The sequence below is a fragment of the Selaginella moellendorffii genome, unplaced genomic scaffold (assembly GCF_000143415.4).
Source record: "Selaginella moellendorffii unplaced genomic scaffold, v1.0 SELMOscaffold_101, whole genome shotgun sequence".
Taxonomy (NCBI): Eukaryota; Viridiplantae; Streptophyta; class Lycopodiopsida; order Selaginellales; family Selaginellaceae; genus Selaginella; species Selaginella moellendorffii.
The window spans coordinates 551,007-569,515 of NW_003314362.1; the positions used below are offsets into that span (position 1 = coordinate 551,007).

Below are 18,509 nucleotides of genomic sequence, written 5' to 3' on the forward strand. Positions count from 1 at the left end.
CCCCCCCCCCCCCCCCCTCCCCCCTGGGAGACGCATGCTTTGGGCTTTCACTCCTTGACCCGTATTAGTATCTGGACTTAGTCTCTGGCTCGATCTTGGACCCAATTTCGGATCTGACTTCGGATTCGGTCTCGGACTCGATTTCGGACTCGATCTCGGACCCGATCTCGGACCCGAGCTCGGACTCGACCTTGGACTCGGTCTCGGACCCGATTTTGGATCTCAGACTCCGTCTCGAACTCAGTCTCGAACTTGGTCCCATCCAATGAACTCTTTGTCATTTTGGTCATGCTTTCGGGGTTCCTTTAGCCTACGACACCTCGGCGAGTTGGTTCCTTACAACTCCACCACGCATAGAAGAAGTTCGATGCCCACATCGAATGTCTCTCTTTTTGATCCTACGACTTGTTGACCATGTCTCCGAGGGCATCCCCCCACTTAGCGGTGTGCCTAAGTTAGCCTCCCCGGCCAAGAGCTCATGACAACGGAATATAGGTGTCCCTATACTCCTCACCTCACCACGCCCTAATATGGGGTCGGGACTTGAACCCAGCCTTGCTTTACTAGGGGGTTGGGACTCGAACCCAACCTCCGTAGAATACGTCTACGGATTCAACATCCCCGCAGGGAGTCGGGCGTAGCTCCCTACGCCTGGTCAACCTAGCTAACCCATGCTAATTAGCTTACCTTCGGCACGCCTTCGGGTCCCAACATATGCTATTGCTCAACTTCTCAAATTGATACTTTTAATTGAACTTTGCATAAGTACATAGAGTTCTGCCATGCAGAAATTCCTCCACTAGACCTCACGCGTTCGCTAGGTTCTCCTCCGGTTCCCATGTTGCTTTGCAGTGTGGAAATCCTTTCTACTTCACATGGAACTCTCTCACCTCGCGTCCTTGTCGCTTGCTCTTGCGCGCATTGAGGATGGCCTCGACTTCGTATTCCTCCTCCCCTTAGATAACCTCAGGTAAAAGTCTTACTTGGTCCTTGCGAAGCGGATCCTTAAAATACGGCTTGAGTAAGTTCACGTGGAACACGGGATGCATCTTCCCCATCTCTCGAGGAAGTCAGAGACAGTAAGCCACTTTACCAATTCGAGCCTCAATCTCATAAGGCCCCGCGAACCTGCTTAAGGAACTCAAGATCAATTCATTTACAAGAATACATGCATTTTACCTTTGGGTCAACTTCCGGCTGATCCCACTTGGTAGCCTGAGGTTCTTGGTGTTCAGCCACACCTTCTCCCCAGCTTGGAACTCCACATCCCGACGCTTTTGGTTCGCATACTTAGTTTGCCTTTGTTGAGCCCGTTCCAAGGAATCCCTCACTAGATTCCAAATGTTGAGTCTTTCCGCCGTAAATGCCTCCACTGCGAGTAACTCTCCATGATACTCGGCCACGCCGAGTTCCACAGGACCTTCAATAGCTCGCCCATTGATGACTTCCCATGGACTCATCCCGATGCTCGAATGTGGTGAGTTGTTATAACACATTTCCGCAAGTCCCAAATGACTTACCCAGTCGGTCTGGTCCCTTGAGACATAGCATCGCAAATAATCCTCCAGCTGCCTGTTCACCCTTTCCGTTTGTCCGTCTGTCAAGAAGTGTTAGTGCCATCAATCTTGACTTAATACCCATTACCTGTATGTGGGTGATAAATTGTGCTGAATTTCAACTTGGTGCAATACTGTTTTAGGAGCATCCTCCAGAACCTACTGGTGAAGATCTTATCTCGATATGAGATAATCTCTTCCGGCCTTCCCCGCACTCGAACCACTTGTTCGAAGAACAGCTTCGCCACACCTTCCGCATCCACTTCCGTTGTGGTGGGTATGCAATGTGCCATCTTTGAAAATCAGTCCACCACCACGAATATCGCATCGAACCCCTCACTTGGGGTAGTCCCGTGATGAAGTCCATCGTGAGACATTTCCACGGACGATCTGGAATGGGGATGCTTTGCAACAAGCCCCCACTAGCCTTCGTCACGGCTTTAACTTGCTGACATGTTGGACATGTCTTTACATAGTCTTGGACGTCCTTAGCCATATCTGGCCAGTGATACTTCCTTTTGAGTAAGCCCATCATCTTGGGCACTCCGCCATGTCCCGCGAGAGGTCCGTCATGACACTCTTCCAAGGCTACCTTCCTTAGTTCCCTTTCTGGAATATACACCCTCGTTTGCTTGTAATATATGAGTCCGTTGCGTTCTGCATAGATGCTCTATTTCGTTAAAGTGGGATTTATTCAGTAAAATGGGATTAGGTACAAATTTTCAAGTATTTGAAAATGACGTGAAATTATATGTTTTTTGTCCAGGGGCTAGACATATCTGGGGCATGGTGACTAGCGCGGTGACTTTGTGTCCAGACTGAGTCCATCTGGTTGTATAATAAATCTCATTGTCAAGGTGAACAAGCCGAATCTAAAGCTAAAGAAGAGCGATGGCATGCGCGCACACACTATTTGTTTGTTCATTGAGCGTGTGGTGAGCTTTCCAAGATGAACGTCATTCCTATTAGCCAGACATATAACTTAATGGTGAGAACATTTAGATATTATTCAATGTTATCTTTTTCTAACGAATCTAATTGTGAAGGTGTAGCAAGAGGCATTGCTAGTCTGGAGAAGTCATTTAACTCATTTGACCCTTAGTGTATTTTCATGAAACTAAATAACATTCATATTATTAAGGAATTTCTCTAGTACCTTTTTTTTACGACATAGAGGCTTGCATTTCTTTCAAAGGTGATTTAGTAAAAGGCCTGAGGGCACATGCCATTCTATTTCTCAGACCGGTATTAAGATATACTAGTGCAAAGGGAAAAAGGTATTTGGTGATCAAGTAAATGGCATGAGGACACACGCCATTATAAGCCTAAGCGCTAGTGGATACCTCCTTTTTGGTACTCTCAGCGGTACTATCATCCTTCTTCGGGTCAGTTGTTTTGCTTTGGATTGTTGTCTCTAACGTTACTGGGGCATTTTCGATAGTTGTTAATGTTGCCGTTTGTTCAGAAAAATGATCACCTGGAGTATAGTACGGGGAGTTTGGAAGACTTATATATTCTACATCTTCACCTATCTCCTTCTCCGTTTCCTTTTCTGCCTCACAGATTTTGTGCTTGCCATGAGAACGCTCTTCACCCTAAAATATGGAGTTCGTTGTGTTATAAAAGGAAACCAACACACACGCTACAAGGGAATGATGGTACATAAAGCACATAAGCCCACAATATGGGTTTATGTGCCATTAATATGGGCCACACGCCATATTATTAGATTTATGCACGTGTGATTGGTAAATGCATATGTCACATCATCTTTGTTTTACCTCACACACTATATCAGGCCTAATGAACCATATCACATGTGCGCACATGCTATATATATGGAGAAGTATTATGCAAGGATAGAAAAATTTAATGCATGATTGTGGAGAGCAATGGCATGAAGCCACATGCTAAATAACATTTTAGAGAAAGAATTAAAATAAAAACATGCAAATAGTACTGAGTGGACCAAGACTTAGAAGTGCACAATTGAATGAGGTATTTATAATAAATATTTCACTCACCTCATATAGGAATGGCTACCACTCTCAAATGGCATATCGCCTCATGCCATCACTTCGCAATTTGTTATAACAATCCGATGAATTCATATTCGGCTTGTTCACCTTGAACTTTAAGTAAGATTTACTAGAACAACTAAGAATTTATACTTGTTATTTGTATCATCTCACCTAGGAATGGCGTAAGGCCACATGCCATCACGCCTCCTCTGATTCAGATTCGGATTGTTCACCTTGAAATAAAATACATTAGAAACTTAGTAAAGGAATATTAATGAATCTCACCTTGAACCCGGGTTATGAATGCTCTTGCTGCATCTCTTGCATGGTCTGGCAAGGTGATGGTGGCACTCTGCTTCCGCATCCACCCATGCACAACATTATCCACTGATATGCTCATGCTGGGATCCCTTGGATTCAGCACCCATCTCTTTTCTAGGCAATCCTTCGTATATCCGGAACTTGGCTTGAACCACTCCACAGTTACATTGAAGGAGTTAGTTTCCGCGTCCTCCTCTACATCAGTGATGCAGCGCCCCACCCATATCATTTGTTTTTTATTACTGGGTCTGACAAGCACGACCATTCCTTTGCAGACCTGTACTGGATTGAATGCTGAATCCGGCTTCTTGTTCCTCGGCCCACAATAGTGATCCTCAACATCGTTATTTGTCACTGCATTTCCAGAGGACATTGTTCCGCTACTATCTGGTGCTCTGGGTTCTGGCCAAAAGGACTCTTCCAATTCTTCATATACAACCGGCCCATTTTGGATAGCAGATATAATCTTCTCCCAGTATTCGATCAAAGGCTTGCACCTCTGAAAATAAGATTCTCCACCAAACACCAACCCCCTCTTCCAGAAGGCAATATGCTGTCTAATCCCGGCCACTATACTTTCCTGGTCTTTGAGTCCATCCAGGTGCATCGGCCGTGGGGAACCCTGAGGAATCATAGGTTCCCCAGTTATGGGATCTCTCTTGAAGAGTTCAATACCGTCCACTGGCAGCCACACTATGTCCCATTCTCTCATCTTGTACCTCATCACTGGAGCACCGTCACGCATGCTGAAATGAAACTGAAGAAGCTTGGAGTGGCCAATCAGTGTTTCGGATCCGTCCCTGATGTAGCCTCTTACAAACCCCTTAAAGTCTGGAACCTCTATCACAAGTGCAGCTTCAACAGTGCCTTTGATGCAATTTTGGAATTCATCGTAGAGTTGTGGGAGGGTGAGGACATTGGATTGCCGGAGGGACTCTGCCAGGTGACTAAACATGGCATCGACGTCTTCATGAGTGTGCCCAACCATGAGAAAGCCAAGTGTAACCGTTTCAAATATGCTTTTGGCAACAAGCATCGCCAAGTACGCGAAGACGTACATGTTTTTGTTCTCACTGCCAGCATTGTCTGTTTGGAGCAGAAGATGGGGTGGAAGGCCACATCGGCCGCAAGAACTTCCTTGAGATTCTGCTTTGTTTGGATGAGGCTGTGCATTCACCGGGCGACCAACCTCGTCGGAATGGCATGAGGCCTCACGTGATAACCCTACAATCTGACGGCCAACATATTCACTGGGATGGCATGGGGCCCCACGCGATACTGCAAGCCTTTGCTCCTCCTCCAGCTGAACCCTGTATGGGGTTCGATCGACAAGGGCCTTATGCAAGGGTTGGCCGTTCAGCTTAGTCTACGCACTTTGCAGAGACCTTAAGTGTTTTGCTAGGGACGCAATCATCATATTTGCACCCCCGCCACCCCATAGAGGTACAAAGAAGTTCCCATAGTTCTGGGCACCATGCCCATGAGCGATTATGCCAAACAGAGACACAGGCAGTTGCATGGATGAAGAGATTGCCTTGGGGGTAGGATTGAGTCGAGGTAAGCACGTCTTTTTCTGGTCCATTTTGTCGTGGATGATGCAGAGGTAAGAGTCAAGTCTCTCCATGGAGAGAATCCTGTTATGATAATATGCAGTCCTGCAGCTTCTCTGCTCGATGTTGTGGTCGAGCCTCTTTCTAACCAACGTCTCTCGCTCTTGAGCGATGCAAGAATTCTTCGACAAAGCCATTTTGATAGCAGTGCACTCGTCACACTTTGAAAAGCTGGAGTACTTTCCTATACTCACATCCTTGAACCTGTTGCTCCACAATCTACTAAATCTAGATTGGCTCAGCTTCCTGTAGCCATTACTCTAGAGTTCCTGATTCACATCTTCCAATATGGCCCCCTTGGTATACATGGAAGGGAGAACTCGTTGGGTGTCTCGAGTTCCATCTTCCAAGAGGCGGGTTTTATGTGGTTGCTGCTCGCTACATGTCTCAACAAACCTCTTGAAGATTGCCTCTCCATATACAACATGACCCCTGGTTTTGTGAGTACCGTCGTTCCCATGGACTGCCTGTTGAACCCTTTGTTCCTCGAACTTAGTTTTGATTCTGTAGAATGTGGTTCGAGGGACTTCATAAATGATTCTCCATGCCTTCATGCAGACCAAACCCCTCTGGAAGACCATGCCCCCCACCTGATGTTCTGAAGCATCAACAGATGACTGTAATGCCTCATACACAAAATTGCGAGCTGCCTTCCAGGACAATGTCTTGTATCTTGCTCTCTCCTCTTCAATAGCATCCCAATCAGCATGTTGACAGCACCTCCTCTTGCAACAAGCAACTGTCGAGACCATTCGAACCTCCATCGCCATTTTCTGCCTTTTCGGTTCGTTGCTCAGATCCCTTTGGCTGCGCTTTAGGAAGGTGTACTTTCTTTTCCCATGAAGAGATGTTCTGTCATCAGTTGTAGTGGTGTTTGATTGTGAATCCTTCACATTCTCAAACACTAAGTGCCTCAATTTTCACCGCACAATGCTTCCAATAGTCAAACTGTTTTCTTCTGTGTCAACAACCTCTAAAATCGCAACTCCAATATCATCCCAACCCAATTCTTGATTAGCAACCGCATCTCTTGGATCGACAACTGTGGCTAAGCCCTCAGCTACCACCTCCCCCTCGGGGTTGTTTAGAAACACCTTTGCCTGAATCCATGTAGCACGGTTCTTAAGATCCACAGAGGGAACATGCGTCGCACTTGCGGAGGCCATTCTGAAAGTGCAGAAAAGAAGTTAAGACCATACAAAAAATGATTGGAGAATGGCCTAAATCATAACATACCAAACAACCTCAATAGCATGAGGCCACATGCCATTATTCAAACATGCTATTGACACCCACGTGAAATTTCGCATTCACAAAATTGGCATGAGGCCTCATGCCATCTTGATATACACACAGCTGCAGGCAAGTAAAAACATACATGACAATACGCTAGCCATGAAATTGCAAGGGCCCAAGATGGCATGTGGCCTCATGCCATTTCTAAATGTGGTCCTAAGCCATTCCATGGTGAACATACCAGGAAGCACAAGTGCCAAATATCAAGAGGAAGCGGTAGCCACACCAAAGACAGTGCCGCTCGCAACACTGCAACTACTCGTAGCACCGCTCGCAACACCGCAACCGCTCGTAGTGCCGCTCGCACAAACTGCCACTCGCATAAACTGCCGCTCGCAATGGCGCTCGCAATGCCGCAACCGCTCGTAGACGCATAAACCATAGCTCACAACGCCGCTTACACAAGCAGCGCTCACTGCGCTCAGCAGAACCAAGAACACGGCGCACAAAAATGATAGACCTAGGAATGAGTTCGAGAATTCAAAAATAACACACGCTTGAACGTCACATCAAATCCTTTGGCAAACCAGATCTTATGATTCCTCTGACAAATTTCAAACTGAGTAGCTTCTAGACTTTGCTGTCAGAGGTTGAACTTTGTCACATCATGTCCTTGCCTCAATCCAGCTGTGCCATGTCAGTGATTCGAATTTTGCCATGCCATGTCAGCGATCCGCGCCAAGATTATTCGTCGTGTAAAGGAATAATTATGCTGTGTGTGTACGTCCATTTATGGCAATATAAGGCCACACGCCATTCAAAGAATAATGCTAGTCGAGCATTTTTTGGTGCATTTTTGGGTTCAAAATTGCATGAGCCCACACGCTATAAAGTTTACCTGTACCAAAAATAGAAACAGCTTTATTTACTTGGGAATTTAAGTGGTTGAGGCATTTTTAAACTTACAAACACATGCCCTACTTACATTCCTTTGGTTGCTTAAAATTCAAAAATATTATAAACTTTTCTTTTTGCATTTTCAATGTTTTCAATTATGGTTTTTGATTTTCACAGGACCAGCCTAGTAATCTATTTGCATCCCGTCATGTTTATAGCTAGCTTTCGTTTGTCCCCTTCGCTAGCCTGAGATACATCTGCTCGGCATCTGCCTCTTACAGCATTTGCCCAGAAAGGGCATCTTCACGCAGCATTTGCCACATATTTAGGGTTTAGGGTTTAGCAATTCAGTAGCTTGATAAACATGCAAATACAGAACTTGATGCAAAATCCTTTGATATGTCACAATGCCCCTAGGACCATAAACACATTTCAATAGAGAGGGTCCTTTCATTTCATAACTCCTTACGTAGATCTTGGTGAAACCAGAGTTAGTGAAGTTAGTTTCTTGTGATCCCGCATCTGATTGTGATGTCCCTTTGCAGTGTCGATGGAAAGGTCAATGCACACCAAACTGTAAAATCTTGGAGCAAAATAACGGTCGGATCTATGGCAAATGCCCCTGAAACATTGTAAGGCTCGTGTGGTCTCATGTGGTGTCCGATTGAGATGCTTCTTTGCAGGGTCATCAAGAAAGACATTGTATACCATTCTGTAAAATCTAGTTGCGATCTAACGGTTGGATCTCCAGAAAACTCAAAAAAATCTCGCGCGTGTCAGAATATTCTAGGAATATACTCCTATGTGCCCCTGAAAATGGCATGCGGCCCCACGCCATTCAAAAGATAACGCCAGATGACGCCGAGCATTTTTTGGTGCATTTTTTGGGATCAAAATTGCATGAGCCCACACGCTTGAACGTCACATCAAATCCTCTGACAAACCAGATCTTATAATTCCTCTGACAAATTTCAAACTGAGTAGCTTCTAGACTTTGATTTCGGACATTGAACTTTGTCACATCATGTCCTTGCCTCGATCCAGCTGTGCCATGTCAGTGATTCAAACTTTGTCAGCGATCCGTGCCAAGATTATTCGCCATGTAACTGCTCGGCATCTGCCTCTTACAACATTTGCCCAGAAAGGGCATCTTTCTTCACGCAGCATTTGCCACATGTTTAGGGTTTAGGGTTTAGGGTTTAGCAATTCAGTAGCTTGATAAACATGCAAATACAGAACTTGATGCAAAATCCTTTGATATGTCAGGACCATAAACACATTTCAATAGAGAGGGTCCTTTCATTTCATAACTCCTTACGTAGATCTTGGTGAAACCAGAGTTAGTGAAGTTGGTTTCTTGTGATCCCGTATCTGATTGTGATGTCCCTTTGCAGTGTCGATGGAAAGGTCAATGCACACCAAACTGTAGAATCCTGGAGCAAAATAACGGTCGGATCTATGGCAAATGCCCCTGAAACATTGTAAGGCTCGTGTGATCTCATGTGGTGTCCGATCGAGATGCTTCTTTGCAGGGTCATCAAAAAGGACATTGTATACCATTCTTTATTTAGCTGAACATCTGGCATTTTTGGAAATACAAGATGCTTTGGAATATCCAATCATGCATGGTATAAATATAGCGAGGGTATTAAATGATATCCCAATCATGATCTTTCTTTTGGATTTCGCGTGTATGCAGTCCGAGGAATGATGACGTTGCGGATTTCTTTTGGATTTCACGTGCATGCATGCGCACGGCGATCCAGAAATTAATGGTGGCGCCCAAGTCCGAGGAATGATGACGTGGCGGGATTACCAACCGTTGTGACATTTCGCGCATGTGAGGTTAGGTTTTGCATCGTACTCGCGCTCGCACACTCGCGCTCGCATCGCGCTCTCACTCGCGATCACGCTCACATTCGCGCTTATCTACCTTCTCTACAGGTTTCTCGTGTGCATCGGCGTCCACTCGCGCTTGCATCACACTCGCGCTCGTATCGCGCTCGCATCGCACTCGTGTGCATTGGCATCCACTTCAAGACACACCTAGTTTGTAACTTCGCCGCCAACTCCGCCGCCCACTCCGCCACCCACACGCAGCCCACTTGGCGTCCCGGGAGATTTCAGCGCCACTCTCCAACTGTAAGTGGCAGAGTAGCCTTGCTGCTATGATCCGCTGCACACACAGTGCACATTCGCCAGCGAGTCCGGCCTCGATTGTCATGCCTTCATTCGGCTTCAAATAGTAAGTTTTTTAGGCCAAGTAGAAAATGGCATGAGGCCACATGCCATTCAGTAGCAACATTGGCATGCACCGATTGGGCTCTCGAGTGCAGTCCGGTTATAGATGGCATGTAGCCTCACGCCATTTTAGGATGCAGCCTCAAGACATCTGATATAGTGGTGAATGGCGTGTGGCCTCACATTATTTCCAGCTGCTAGTTTTTCATCTGTCAACTCTAATTGTTGTGCATTTCTGAACAGGCAAGGAATTGCGTTCTTCTTCCAGCCACTGTCAATGTGGATGCAAAGAAGGGGGAGGAGCTCACCAGTTGGACTTTCGGGATGGAAGGCGAGGATCTAAGGCTGTACAACACAGATGGTGGGAGAAAAGAATGCATGGGGATCCTCATCCAAGTGACAGACACTCCATGCAGTTCCATGCAAGAATATGGACTGGCACTTGTGGTAGAGACAGCGTCCGCCTTCAAGATCCACCTTGCACATCCTAGCGGCTTCCCGGAGGGGGGCAGCGGCTATGAGGAATTCCTAGAGGGAGCTAGGGAGAGGTTGTCCAGGAGGCCCACAATTTCAAAGACGCTGCGGGTCTATGAAGATCACATGGAATCCACGGACCTCACCTACGGCGATGTTCAAAAACTATATTCCAACATTGAGCCGTTGAGAGTGCCTCCAGTTCGCGAAGCGAAGGGGAAGGGGGTCGATCTGGAAACTACCCCGAAGCAGAAAAGGGTGGTCAAGCTCAAGCCGACATCCGACTCTCCTGCTCCAAAAAAGAAGCTACTCGGTGATGCCATTGCCTCGGGTTCGAACACTATACCCACCAAAAAGAAGAGCCGCAAAGAGCAGAAAGAGCAAGAAGAGGCAGCAAAAATTGTCGCAGATAATAGTACTTGTTACTATTCCAACAAAGTATATACAATCGACGTGAGCCGTATCGACATCCAAAGCAAATACAACCACAGGCTAGTATCTGATGAGTGGGTGGAGAAACTGAAGCAGAAGATGCTGGCAAGTCCAGTAACACTCGACATCGCAGACGTGATCCCCTACTACCGAACAATGAAGGGCGAGACGAGGTTTCCAGACTTGATCAATAGGAAGGTGTTGGACGATCAGAACATCCGGTTCTATGCCGTCTCCGGGCAGCATTTTAGCTTGGCAATGCAAAAGATAGTTGTGGATATTATGGTGGGCGAGGAGGTGAAGAAAGTCTTCAAGACAAGAGTTGTCCGCCTGATAAAAGGCAACTCGCCCCTCCGATCTATCATATACATCTCCCACGCGCAGAATGTCAAGCAAGAAATGTGCTACAAATCGGGTCTACACGAGACATTGGCACGAACACGGAAGCTCTGGGTTCAACTGAAGAAGCCACAAAAACCAGGACAAGGACGTGCACTAGCAACTAGCGTCTGGCAGGTAAGCCTCGTTGCATGTGGCATAGCATGTGGCCTTGAGACGTCAAAACATGAAATACCTCAGCCATAAATGCAGGACCATTATCCGAAAGAATCCGCTCTGGACAAGAATGTTGGAACACCACTCGATTGAGGAGAAAGTATCCAACAGCAGTTGCAGAGGCGCTAGCAAAAGCACCAACTTCCACCCAACGAGTCAAGTAGTCAAAAGCAATAATAACATACTCATTGCCAGCAGTCGACCGTGGAAAAGGTCCCATAAGATCAAACGCCACCAACTCAAACGGACAGAAAACTGCAATTGACTCCAACCGTCCTTCCGCAGCACAAGGGGGAGTATTACGAGTTTGGCACCAAACGCAGCTACGCACATACCGGATAACATCACGTCGCATCTCTGGCCAATAGAAAGACCTGCGCAGCTTCTTGGTCACACGACGATGTCCCATATGCCCACCTAGAACAGGAGAATCATGATAGGCATGGAGAAACCGTGGAATAAAGATAGAAGGCACCACCAGTCATAAATGATCATCAGGATCCGTCCCCACAAAATAAAGAAGGCCATCTTCAAGGCGATATTGAGAATGTAAATGCCGGAAAGGCAAGTCATCCGCAAGTGATGCAGGATCCTTGTAGCGCACGTGGTTTTGACCCTTTATCCTATGGTGATTTACCATAGGATAACACCACGATAAACCCTCTTTGTGCCACGTGATAGATGCCACATGTCACATGCCACGTGTCCATGCCACGTGTCCACAGGAACCCGAGGTTCAGGGCCTTGGGCCACTGAATGAAGGAACAGTGCCAAACTCCCAAATATGGAGCCGAGGAGTGACAGAACTGAACCACGAAGCAACTCCCGAGCATGAAGCCCAAGGAGCGAAGGGGCAGGAGCCCGAAGCGACTTGGAATAGTCCTGGAGCAACCAGCATCCCAATGCCAGAACCAGCATGCAAAACGGAGCCAAACAAAGTCCTGCGAAATGCGGGGTACCTCCCCAACTTTTCGTGAAAATCGCGCGTTTTGGGCCCCAAAAAAAGCCCGCGGAACACGTGGTACCTTCCCAACTTTTCGCGAAAAATCGCGCGTTTTGAGCCCCAAAACGCGCCCCGCGAAATGCGGGGTACCTCCCCAACTTTTCGTGAAAATCGCGCGTTTTGGGCCCCAAAAAAAGCCCGCGGAACACGTGGTACCTTCCCAACTTTTCGCGAAAAATCGCGCGTGATTTTCACGAAAAGTTGGGGAGGTACCCCGCATTTCGCAGCGTGCATTTTGGGGCCCAAAACACGGTCTTCGTGAATTGTTGGGGAGGTACCACACGTCCCGCAGGTTTTTTGGCACCCAAAAAGAACACGGGATTGTGGAGGTACACTGCAGCTTTGGATCAGCTGCCCCACACTATAAGAGTAGGGGGAGTGTGAAATATTTCAGAGTGGGTTCAAACCGTGACTATGGCACTGGATCCCATCAAACCTCCAAAGTTAAGCGTCCCTGGGCTTGAATAGTACTGGGCTGGGTGACCATCCGGGAAGTCCAAGTGACCCCATCTTTTTTTTTTCCTTACAAGTCATTTATTTTTGTAAGATCATTGTTTTAATATATAAACTTTGAGTATTTTTCCATAGCATATAAGTGTATGGTCTTTAAATACTACTTACAATTGTGAATGTAAGGTGTATTTGCCAAATTGTGTCGTTAGCTAGTTATTAACTAGGATATAAGTTAGAAATAATGTGTTGGTGATTGTCACCACGTGGCATGGCAAGCAAGTCCAAACATATGTGTGTCACGTGGCATACAAGGTCAAGGACACTAAACTCTAACTATGAGAACAAGCCAAAGGGCATGCCACGTGTCAATGTGACACATTGACAACCATAAAACTCGTTTTGGGGCCCAAAACGCGCGATTTTTCGCGAAAAGTTGGGAAGGTACCATGTGTTCCGCGGGCTTTTTTGGGCCCAAAAGCTTTCTCTGGATTCGAAAGCTCCATAGCTGTCTTCAGTTCCTCAGGCACAGGTAAATTGACCTCCCTCAGATCAATTCGATCGGCCTTGTCGAACGAAGCTGGGAAGTCACTCCAGTCCCACTCTGCTGCAGGACCAATAACAAGGGCGAGTGTGAAGATGCGGACATTCGTCGGTATCTTCTTCTTAGCCATTATCCCATGCTATGGAGCTTTCAAATCCAGAGAAAGCTAAAGGTGCAGCATGGGAAATGCTCAGCTGGGTCTTCAATGCAATAGCGGGTGGGTCACCTGCTTCCGACTCCAAGGGCAAATGCGTTGTTGAGTACAACTGCTGCGGACTATTCTTTCGAGCCGCACTACTCAAGGGTGTCCCGTGTGTTGCGGTGACAAACTCCATTGAAGAGGTGACTTCAATGGAGCATATAATTACAGTTGCCAAAGAAAATCAGTATCTTCTCTGCGAACCTGGTGAGTACGCACTTTAAGTTTAAATGTTATCTCACAAGCTCTGTATGCAGGAGCGTGGCCACCCCCAGATGCTGAAACGGCGTTAACAGCTACTGTTGAAGATACCCATGTTGGGCCGAGCTCACAACCTGCACAAGGTAAGGTCACGTGAGGCCTCACGCCATTTTGATTATAGATCGTTGTGAATATTCAGACACGAGGATTGAAAAGGGCACTGGTGGCGCATCGAAGAAGGACAAACAGACAAGCAATAGGAAAAAAGGAGGTACAAATTATATTTGTGTAAGCTCCTGAATTTGGACTTCCCGGGAGGTCACCCAGCCCAGTACTATTCAAACCCAAGGACGCTTAACCCCAAGTATCCCAAGACCCTTAACCGATTGGAAAAGGGGGTGCACTCTTGTTCATGGGCCCTTTCCCTCTATATTTGAACCCCATGGATCGTCTCTCAAGTCGTTCCCTTTGGTTGCTTACAATCCACCACGCTTCCCTGCAAGTTCACGCCCTCGTGAACGGAAGCTGAGAGCCGCAACTCTCTCGAGAGCCCCGCTCTCTTGACACCCTACCCCTCGGGTCGAGCCCAGCGGGAGCAAACTGGACCAGCCAGATGTCAATCAACATGTGGTGCGATTCCCTTAGCCAACCAACATGTGGTGCGATTCCCTTAGCCAACCAACAGAGTCGGACCCGAGACCCCTCTGATACCAAATGTAAGCTCCTGAATTTGGACTTCCCGGGAGGTCACCCAGCCCAGTACTATTCAAACCCAAGGACGCTTAACCCCAAGTATCCCAAGACCCTTAACCGATTGGAAAAGGGGGTGCACTCTTGTTCATGGGCCCTTTCCCTCTATATTTGAACCCCATGGATCGTCTCTCAAGTCGTTCCCTTTGGTTGCTTACAATTTGCAATGGCGTGTGGTCTCATGCCATTCCTTGCAGGAGACACTTCTTCAAAGGCAAAACAGGCAAGCACTAGCCAAGCTCAAACTGACAGTGGTCATAAAAAGCGAAAGCACGTTGGACAGTCGTTGGGATCAGAGGCGTTTGATTCAAAAAGGAAGAAGGGCAACGAAAAGATGATAGGTAATGCCTCGCGGTTATGGCGTGTGTGCTCATGCCATTCATTGCAGATCAAGGCTGAGTGAAAGCAGCCAATCACCACCTCCTGACTCAGATTCCTATGGCAGACTCCCCTTCCCCAATCTCAATGGAGAGGTACAATGGATGAGGGATGCTTTTCAAGTCAGGGCCACGTTTTTCTCATCTCGTCGTTTTCGAAGGGTGCAAGAACGTGCAGAAACCATGTTAAGACAGTCAGGTGAGGATACGGTCCTAGGTCACGCACTAAAACAGGCTATGGATGTCTTGTATTTTGAGATGGAGACTCGGCCAGATGATTTTCCCAAGATGGTCCTGGAAGAACAAGCCATCCAGCCTGAGCAGCCTATGGAAGAAATGCAGGAGGGGGATGAGGAGCCAGAGAAAGATAATGAGCAGGAAGAGCAGAAGGACGAAGAGGAGGACAAAGAAGAGGAGGACGAAGAAGAGGAGGACGAAGAGGACTTGGATGGTCCTCACAATGGTGACGATCATAACGACAACGACGATGATGACGACGATGGCCAGCCTGAGGTGGCCAAAGAGTAGCGGAGGAAGGTCATACAAGACAAACCATCAGGTAAATAATAGTACATCCATTCCTAACCTTTTACCATTTCTAACATTGTCCATATAGGTCGCAGAGCAAATGGTAAGTAGAGATTATTCAGTTGAATTAAGATACAAACTCTAGCCTTTAGTGTCGAGGAAGGATAGTGCCAAGCAAGGGTCGAAACGTATGTCCAATCCTTCAGAATCAGCAGTGCGCCCAAGTGATATCGGTCCTAGTTCCTCAATAGCAGTTGATGGTAAATACAGTATAGTCGATTCAATGTGCTAATGAGTTTGTTTTTAGTAGCCAGTAAGGAGGATACCATCTCAATCGAAGGGAGATATTTGGACATGCATATGGATCCGCCAGTGGACTCTACTTGCCTGCAAGAGTCATCAGAGCTGGTGGAGGCTACTATCCATAGCCTGGAACACCGCCCCTGCTGCCTGTTCGGTCATGTCCACTTTGCCAACGGAGGCACCAGCTGAAATGGCGTGTGATCACACGCCATCGGAACCACCCCATGCCACTGTTGAGCCAGTTGTACCAGAGTCTACAGCTGAAATGGCATGTGCCCACACGCCATCGGATGCGATTGACCCCACATTGCAAAGGAGAGTATTTCCGCCCTTCACGTTTCCTCGACCAAAACCCTCTCAACGACCATCGGGAGCACCATTCGCTAATATTGTAGATGGTAAAATTGACTTGTACCATTTTTTATGCTGACGCATTTCATTTCAGAGTCACGGCGAAGGTACTGTATCGTTTTTGATCTGAACGGTGTCCTTTTCTCCCATGAGCGTGGCTCGTCCTCGAATGTCACTGCACCCTCCAAAGCCTGTGGTCGCAAGTTGGTCAAAAGAGACAGATTCACATTAATCACACGGGAGAAACTGCGGGATCTAATAATGACCATGCGACACTTAAAACAGAGGGCCGGGTTCAATTTGCAATTGGGAGTTTGGACATCCATGATGCGCCACAATGCATTAACGTTACTACAGATGATGCACGATCAGACGCGAGTAATATTACCATTTGACTTTCTCCTAACGCAGGAGGATTGCTTGACTATGGTCCATGTGAGGGGTAACAAGCCCATCTTCGTCAAGCCAGAGGCTGTAGTGATGAACCGGACTGCTAGGTCAAGTGAAATCCTCATCATCGATGACTCGCCGATTAAAACTGCAGCAAACACGCACACATATGCAGTGCACCCCATCTCTTGCAGTATGGAAACTAGGGAGAAGAAACCGTATGTTCTGGGGAACCTTGCAAAACGGCTTGGAGCAATGGTGATAGAGAACCGGCCAGTCCAGAAGGTGGCTGCAGAAATCAACCAAATGGCAGATGGAACGGTATATTAGAAGTCATTTGATCGGACAGACACCAGTCATCATTTATGGCATGTATATTGTCTAGCCAAGCACTATCCGCATCTCCATAATCTGCTCAACCGGATGGGTTCTTCGACTACTGAACATGAGCGTGGACGTATTAGAGAAGAGATGGCATTACTATTGGGTTTAAATCCTGATAGTGTGGAGAGTGATGAAATTCCAAGATTATTGTATAGGTGTTGGAGGCAAAAAATAACAGTTTGAGATGGTATGTATTTATTTAAAAATGTAACTTATTATGGCATGGGGTTCCATGCCATTGTATTAATATTAAAAGACAATTCTTTGAGAGGATTTGCATTATACTAGAAATGTTACAGCATGTTATTGGAAGTCTACGAAGTTATTTTATTAATAAGGGGAAAGTAAAGATTGAATGGGGACTTGGGCTCCACCTAGACTCGCAGCAACTGAGCCAATATTAAAAGGATGGAAAGAAATTGGATGACGATGACAAGGAGAAGAGAGAGGTGAAGCAGTGGCAGGGGGAGGAGAAGTGATTGAGTAGACATTTCCTTGTTTAAAATAAAATGGCATGTGCCTCAATGCAGTTGAATTTTGTTATATTTATATACTATATAAAGGTTTGGAAACCTTATTTTACAAGTGGGATAATGACAATTCCCACTTTAACAAAATAGAGCTTATAGCCCGTTTTCTCTTCCGTTGGCAGCTCACCTCTCTGGTGAGCTTCCCACTCCTCTAGATTCCTCAGCAACACTTCTTGTGCTAGACCATCATTCTCGTATGCAGTCCGCACATCATCCCAAAAAGTTGCTGTCGCGCTAGATATCGCCAACTTCAAGCTCGCTTTTCGACTTAGCGCATCTGCCACGATGTTGCTCTTCCCAGGCTTATACAGAATCTCGCAATCAAACTCGGCCAAAGCATTGGCCCACCGACCTTGTTTTCCCCTTAGGTCGGGCTGTGACAAGAAGTGTTTCATTGCCACATTGTCCGTGTAAACTTTGAAGTGTCTCCCAAGGTAGTGTCGCCACTCCTTGAGCGCCTTGACCACCGCAAACAATTCCTTCTCATGGGTAGGCCACTTCCGTTAAGCCTTGTCCAACTTCTTCGAGAAGAATGCTACTAGATGGTTGTCTTGCTTCAAAACTGCGCCCAACGCAAAGTCTGAAGCATCTGTTTTTACCTCAAAGTCCTCACCAAAGTCTGGTAATGCCAACACGGGAGCCTTCCTCAACTTCCCTTTTAGGTGGACAAATGCCGCCTCGCATTCCGCTGTCCATACCATCTTCCCTTTTCCCGTTTGGTCCGTTAAGGGCAGGGCTACTCTCGAATAGTGTCTGATAAACTTTCGATAGTAGTTGCATAGCCCCAAGAATGCCCTTAACTCGTGTACATTCGATGGTCGTTCCCAATCCTGGATCGCTTGGACCTTCTCAGGGTCCACCTTGAGCCCGTCCTTGCCCACCATATGCCCGAGAAACTTTACCTCTTGTTAAGCAAAGTCACATTTGCTCTCTTTAGCATACAGCTGGTGTTCCCTTAGTTTTTCAAACACCTTCGTCAAGTGTTTGGCATGCTCCTCTAGCGTTTCGCTATAAATCAGGATGTCGTCAATATAAATGACCACAAAGTGATCCAGATAGGGTACAAAGATATGGTTCATCAACGCCGAAAACGTGGCCGGCGCATTGCATAGTTCGAAAGGCATCACCAGAAACTCAAAGCTCCCATACCTCGTTC

At 46.7% G+C, this 18,509-nt stretch overlaps 1 pseudogene; it reads left to right on the forward strand.

The window, feature by feature from the left end:
• The first annotated feature begins 12,739 nt into the window (after window positions 1-12,739).
• Window positions 12,740-12,858, forward strand: LOC112342210 (annotated as a pseudogene).
• The last annotated feature ends 5,651 nt before the right edge of the window (window positions 12,859-18,509 follow it).